This window comes from Vitis riparia, chromosome 13 (genome assembly GCF_004353265.1).
Source record: "Vitis riparia cultivar Riparia Gloire de Montpellier isolate 1030 chromosome 13, EGFV_Vit.rip_1.0, whole genome shotgun sequence".
In the NCBI taxonomy this organism is placed as follows: Eukaryota; Viridiplantae; Streptophyta; class Magnoliopsida; order Vitales; family Vitaceae; genus Vitis; species Vitis riparia.
In genome coordinates, this window is record NC_048443.1 from 13,996,686 (window position 1) to 14,002,685 (window position 6,000).

Consider the following 6,000-nt stretch of genomic DNA (forward strand, 5'->3'; position numbering starts at 1 on the left):
TAAAAAATTTCCTAATATTTAGGATATTCCAATTTAATAAATTATCTAAAACAAGAAAAAACATATGAAAATTGATTTACTTAAGAATACCAAAATATATTCTATGCCAAAAGTAAATGAGCATAAAATATATAAAAGAAAATTAAATAAATAATTCTTATGGCCTTAGGGATTCTGTTGCAAATTTGGTAATTGAAATTTGGATAAAATCCAATTTACCAAAATAGCCTTGCAACCAAAGATAGGGTTAGGGAAAAAAGAAAAACCCAGCGAGCCCAATTGCTACAAAAAAATTGAGCCTAAAAAGAAGCTTAAAAAATGAGTCGAAAGAACCAAAAACAATTTGACTTGAACTCAATCCTGTAATTGCATGTCCCTTGTGTAGCCTTGCTTCAATCAGTCATATCTCACTTGTTTCAACTTTGAATTACGAACTGTTTGAAGAATTGGATTTTTAACTTCCTAAACTTCAAAACCATAGGTGGTTTCCCCAAAAAGCAAATAGGAGATAACATCAATTTTGACTTAAATTTAGTGTCATTATGCTGCAATGCTCCTTGTGCTCTAATAAGCTATATCTCTTTCCTTTCAACTTTGAATTGCGATCCATTTTAAGAGTTGGATTCTTGACATCCTAAGCTTAAAAACCATAGGTAACTTAATCCAAGAAACTCACGAGAAGTCATCTCGATTTTATGTTAATGATGACATAACTGTGCTACCATGGATTTCAAATCAAGAACTTCCAAGAATCTTTCTTTTTCCTTAAATCACCATAGCAACTCATGAAAGAAACTTCAAGAAGCCTTATTTTCTCTTAGGTTACCATATGTGGTCTAAAAACTTTTATTTTTACAAAAATAAAAAATAAAAAATCCTATGCACCTTTAATGGAACTTACAACCCATTTAGTGAAAATGAAAGATATTTACAATCAAATAAAAATCCTATACTCCTAATGGGGTGTATAACCCAATATAGAGAAAACAAATAATTCAATCATAATTAAGATAATCATTTATTTAACAATAACCATCATACATTCATCCATGGGGCCATGGGATGAAAAACATAGCCTTCAAAACAGAGTTAGCACACTTTAGAGTAGATCTAACATGCAAAATCCTATCATAGGGCTCTGATGCCAGTTGCTGGGGACCCTGGATTTTTCCATTCCCTTACCTTGGATCATATAGGTGCATGCAAAACTAACTTAGACCTCTAGATCCTATGCAACGGAAGAAAAAAAACATATTTTTACAATTTTAAGATTAAGAGGAAAGCCATTAGAGAACTTTACCTTTGATTTGGATGTTCCCAAATCAATTTTGCTCGGAGAAGATGAAGAACAATGAATCTGGAAGTCTCGTACACCCAAGATCTTTTGCTTGATGACTCGAACCATGATCTTGACACTCCAAAGTGTGGACTTTGGAAATGATGATCTCTTGGCTTCACTATCTTTCTCTGGAGGTGAAAGATAAAGTCTCTCTCAAGTTTATAGAAACCTAGCCCCTATGGGGTATTTATAGGGTCCCCTTACTAGGCTTTAAGTGACTTGAGCCCACCAAGGCTTGAGTCATTTAATTTAGCCTAAAGTGGATCCTAATTAATTAACTAACCACATAAGGTCATCTAATTAATCAATTAGCCAAATCTAGAGAACTTGTTCACTATCCATTATGCAACCTTGTGTAATTACCAAAATGCCCTTATGCACAAGAATGAACCAAGAGTCCATTCATCCTTCATAAATCGTGTCATCATGGTATATGAGCTTAGATCAGGGACCATTGGAACCCATAGGAGTACTGTCTCTCTCAAAATCCAATTGTGAGGTTGATTCAACATTCCATAAAAGAGAATCAACTACACTCTAATATCCTTTGTAAATAACAATGAGACAAAGCTCGGGGTCCATGACCTATTATCCACTGCATGCAGAGTCCTCATGGGCTAGTGTCCGTAATCTAACAAGATAGTGTTATCACCTATCAAAATTACTTCTCTAATACTTGAGTTACATATCCTACTTATTATGTGATCAATTGCCATACTCTATTTCTAAGGAGCATATGTCAAATTTCCACTAAAGGAAATGCTATGACCATAGTCTTCTAGATCACATGTCATTTGAATCACCTAAGGTGATACAATATCTCAATCCATGAGATTTCATGACGCCTCTATTGAGAATACGTATTGCCACTAGTCTCCATCAATAGTGACTCAATCCATAGGGATATATGACCACTTTAGGATCTCACCCATAGGTTAAAGGCTCCTGTTAACTTTGGCACAAACTCAATATCCTCTAAAGGTTGAGAGTCCATGTAGTATAGTAGCTTGGTGAATCATGACAATTGATATCCTTGTGTCATGATTCATTGTAGGTTTTTTCCAATGCGCATCACATGCACTACACTTACCATGTGAAAACTATCCCAATAGCCAAGACAACTTATCTCTCAAATTAAAAGGTAGTGCACTACAGTCTCAGATGGATAGCCCAAATATATGAACCAACTATGGACAACTCATCACTCTACAAGGAACCCATGACTTGGATCTTCTGTACAACTCCTAATGTAGCCAAGTCATATACAATGTAAGTGATGTGGGATGTGTATGCTCAAATAACCAATTAATAAAAATGAGATATTTAAGGGAAACCAAGAAACATAAATAAATAAATTTATAAATGAATCTCAATTTGTTACATCATGTCATATTTTCTAAGGCTTAATTCTAACATATATGACCGCCTTAGGGTCTCAACCATTGTTTAAAGCCTCATGTTGACTTTAACACAGACTCAATATCTTCTCAAGATTGAGAGTCTATCTTGTATAGTGTCTTGGTGAATCACAACAATTGATAGCCTTACATTATGATTCATCGTAGGTCTTATTTAATGTGTAACCATACATAATTGTGCACTCATTATGGGGAACCTATCATGATAGTCTAGACAAGTCATTCCTCGAATTAAGAGGTAGTAGACTACAGTCTCTACTAGATTACCTAAACCCATGAACTAACCATGGACAACTTATTTACTTATAAGGAACCCATGACTTATATCCTTTGTAGAACTTCTAAAGCACTTAAGTCATGTACAATGTAAGAGAACGTATATGTTCAAATAACCAATTAACACATATAAGATAATAAACATGAAACTAAGAAACATAGATAAATAAATTTACAAAATGAATCTCAATCTATTACATCATATCATTCTTTCTATAAGGCTTAATCCCAACAAACTCCTACTAGCCCTAAAACATGTTGGGAACACATAAGACACATAAGCTATTCCTATCTAGTAGACAAAATCTTCATAGCGATCTTTTCATCGCCACATCTTCTCTTGATACTATCTCTCATATAAAGTAATAATTTATCTCTATGTTTTTATCATTTTGGAGGTTTCTTGGTTCTTTAGTGTGTCACCGCCTTGTTGCTATCATAAAACAGTACCAAGGGTGATACAACCAAGGGTACTACCTCAAGTCCCATCAGGAACTTCTGAAGCCAAATGAATTCCTTTATTGCATTAGAAATAACAACATACTTGACTACTTTATTGGAGTCAGCAATATAAGATTACTTCACACTTTTTCAACTAACAACTCTATTACCTAGAGTGAACACAAGCCTGGCAATAGAATTGAGAGAGTCTTTATCATACTAAAAGTTCAAAAATCCATGTACCAAATGGGCAACAAGTCATCACAATGATACACCACTATATAATCTCTCATTCTTCAAAGATACTTGAGTATATTCTTAATCACCATCCAATGCTCCATGCTCGGATTAGACTGATATCTACTTACCAACCCTATAACAAAGCAAATGTCCAGTTTAGTACATAACATGGCATACATGAGGCTGCCCATTGTTAAAGCATAAAGTATTGACTTTATGTGATTTTTTTTCTTAGATGTCATATGACACTGATCCTTAGAAAGTGTTACTCCATGCTTGAAGGATATCAAAACCTTCTTAGAGTCTTGCATCACATACTTAACCAAGAGCTTACTAACCAAAAACTTATCAAAGGTGGTATAAGACAACGTAATCTTCCTATTCTTGCAATCTAAAAGGACTTTAATCTTAATAATATCTTATGCCTTACCTAGGTCTTTCATCCGGAACTGAGTAGATAGTTAGATTTTGACTGATTAACCTTGTACCATTCCCAATGAGTAGAATGTCATCCACGTACAAGATGAAAAACTACCATGGTTTCCTACGTCTTTTTGCACATACAAGACTCATCCTCGTTTTGATCAAAATCAAGAGTCTTAATAGCTTGATCAAAACATCTATTCCATGAACGAGATGTTTGATTTAATCCATAAATGGATTTATGTAACTTGCAAATAAGGTGCTTTTGGCCATTTATTATGAATATATTTGGTTGCATCATATATATGCTCTTTTCAAGATTATTGTACAAGAACATTGTCTTGACATTTGTTTGTCATATCTCATAATTGAGATGTGCAACAATGGGTAGAAGTATTTTGATAGATTTGAGCATGACTACTGACAAGAAGGTCTCTTCATAGTTGAAACCAAGTTTTTAACTATAACCCTTCGCTAACAACCTACCTTTATATGTTTTAATTGTAAGCAAAAATTATAAATATTTTATAATTTGTCTCATAATATTTATTTTTATAGAGAAAGTCATAAAATATTATCAATATAATATTTGAAGTTCACAATAATGTATGATTTAATTGTTGGGATTGAGTCTTGGAAACCATGACATGATGTAGCAGATTGAGATTCATTTATAAATATTTATTTATGTTTCTTGGTTTCCCTTAATTATCTCATTTGTGTTAATTGGTTATTTGAGCATACACACCCCATATCACTTGTATTGTACATGACTTGGGTGCATTAGGAGTTATACAAAAGATCCAAGTTATAGGTTCATTGCAGAGTGATGAGTTGTTCATAGTCGTATGATGGATATGAGCAATCTATCTGAGATTGCAGTGCACAACCTCTTAATTGAAGGGATGACTTGTCTTGGCATGGTGAGTTCACTAATGCATGTGATGTGCATTTGATAGGACCTATGGTGAATCATGATGTAAGACTATCAATTGTCATAATCCACCTATTGACATATTAGATTTAAGCAATGAAAACAATACCAATTTTTTAAAAATTGATCTTTTAGGGTTAAAGCATTAACCCTTAAATTCCAAGTGTTGAAGACGACCTTTAAGTTGTTGGAAGTCTCGTAAACCCATGATATTTCGCTTGATGACTTAACCTTGTTCTTGGCACATTTTCGATAAGGAGGAAAGGAGGACAGAGGCTATGACTATTATCTTTGGATGGTGGAAAACAAAAGTGATGGAAACCCTAATCCTTAGGGGGTATTTATAGGGTTCCTAAATAGGCTTAAGTGACTTGAGCCCACATAGGCTTGGGTCAGTTAATCGAACCCAAAATGGGTCCTAATGGATTAATTGGCCCAATAGGTCATACTAGTTAATCAATTAGCCCAATCCAAAGACCTTGTTCACTTACTCTTGTGCAAACTTGCGTAATTACCAAAACACCCTTATGCACAAAAGTGAACTTAGAGCCAATTTAACTCTCATAATTCGTGTCATCAAGGTATATGAACTTAGAGTGGGGACCACTAGGACCCATAGAAGTACTGACTCCCTCATAATTCAATTTTGAAGTGGATTCAATATCTTACTACAAAGAATCAATTGAACTCTAATATCCTATGCAAATAGCAACAAGACACTATGTGGTCAGTCTCTAATATGCTATCTATTGTGTTTAGTCTTCCTATGAACTGGTGTTCGTAGTCTAACAAGGTGAAAACTATCAGTTTTTCAAGACTACCTCTACTGTCCTTGAGTTATAGATTCTCTTATTGTGTGTTCAATTGACATGTCTTAACTCTTACACAACTTATGTTAAGTTCCGCTTAAGGAACTACTATGACTATAA